The 1,983-nt window shown below is 31.1% G+C and overlaps 1 protein-coding gene across 1 annotated transcript in view; it reads right to left on the bottom strand.

The window, feature by feature from the left end:
- LOC111685212 (myosin-11) overlaps positions 1-1,983 on the bottom strand; it is a 6,120-nt gene that overhangs the window by 3,024 nt on the left and 1,113 nt on the right. The window lies entirely within an intron of this gene.

Raw genomic sequence — 1,983 nt, forward strand, 5'->3', positions numbered from 1 at the left:
ATAGACTAGACTATAGACTAGACTATAGACTAGACTATAGACTAGACTATAGACTAGACTATAGACTAGACTATAGACTAGACTGTACACTAGACTATAGACTAGACTGTACACTAGACTATAGACTAGACTGTACACTAGACTATAGACTAGACTATAGACAAGACTATATACTAAACTATATACTAGACTATAGACTAGACTAGAATATAGACGAGACTATAGACTAGACTAGAATATAGACTAGACTATAGACTAGACTGTAGACTAGACTATGGACTAGACTATAGACTAGGTTATAGACTAGATAATAGACTACGTTATAGACTATAGACTGGACTAGGCTGCAGACTAGACTGTAAATAGAGACTAGACTATTGACTACACTTTAGACTACACTATAGATTAGATTACAGTTCACATTGTAAATTAGATTATAATCCTGATTCACCACTTTACTAAAGATAATATTTCCATACATCCAGAACATATTACCTCCATTAGGAAACTTAACTGGTGGCGATAGTCTACTCGAATGTGCCAATGTCCATTTGGCGGAATATCAAAAAATTTTGAATATTAAAACCACTCTCGAAAAACAATTAGAAGTCTCCAATGAACGACTCAAAACAGCCAAAGAAGAGAATAAAAAAATCCGAGAAATTTTAACCACCAAATTAGATTCGAATACAGCCAAAGATTTCTTTAATAAAATACAAAAACTTACCACTGCCGGCAAACTAAATAAGAATGAAGAAAATGAAATGCTACAAATCTATCAGAAAATGGAAAATATGAATAAAGCTTATGAAATATTGCAGGCTGAAAATAACTATCTAAAACGTTTAATAGAAAAATTGTCAGGACGTGTTACTTTAGATAGTATACAAACAACTCCCGAAAAATCTAACGATATCAATTATTTGCAAAAGGAAATAAATACATTGCGCAAGGAGTGCACAATGTTAAGGAAATTGGAAGATGAATATCAAAGATTGAAACAACAGCAACAAACTAATAGAATGCCTAACATCAGTGAACAGGATGCTGAAAATATTAAAGCCATTATAAAGGAACGAAATAGTCTAAGGGAGAAATGTAAATCATTTAAGGCTTTAGAACAACAGGTTCAGGAATTGCAACAAGAAGCAGCAGAGGCCAATAAAAAGGCGGGCATATTGAGTAGTAATTTAAATAACCAAACACATTATATAGGAAAAATGGAGGGAGAAATGCAAAATATGCAAAAATACTACGAAGATCAAAATCAAAATGCCTGTTTTAAAGAAGAATGTTTAAAGGTAGAAAACAAATCGTGGTTTTATGTTTTAGTTTAATTTAATAACTTACTATAGGCTCAACTGGAAGACTTAAAAGATGAATTGGTTAAAGCTAAATGTCAAGCTCAAAAAGCCGATGTGTTGGCTATGGAAGTTTCTAGTCTACGTAATGAGGTTCTTAAACGTGATTTAGCTTTAAATGACTACGATTGCCAGTATAAACAGTTAATGGTGAGTGAAACTTGTTTATATTTTATAAATATCCTTTTGACATTTTTCTTTATACTTAAGTATAAAACAAAAGCTTTTAAAAACAGTGGCTATCGTTTGCAACCTTTAGATGACATAGGTCTGTCAAATGTAGGTATGTTAAGGGCCTAAATATTGGGAAGTCATTTAGTTTTGAAAAATGTTTAAATTATTGTTTTTTTTTGTTAGTGTAAATGGGATTTCAATGTAAATAAAATAAATTTCTGTTTTTAAACAATTGCTTAAGAATTAAAAGAATTTTTGTAAGCCTATAGTGTATAGATATAATGTAGACTAGACTATAGACTAGACTATGGACTAGACTATAGACTAGACTATATATATATATAATGTAGACTAGACTATAGACTAGACTATAGACTAGACTATAGACTAGACTATAGACTAGACTATAGACTAGACTATAGACTAGACTATAGACTAGACTATAGAC

Source organism: Lucilia cuprina, chromosome 4 (genome assembly GCF_022045245.1).
Source record: "Lucilia cuprina isolate Lc7/37 chromosome 4, ASM2204524v1, whole genome shotgun sequence".
NCBI lineage: Eukaryota > Metazoa > Arthropoda > Insecta > Diptera > Calliphoridae > Lucilia > Lucilia cuprina.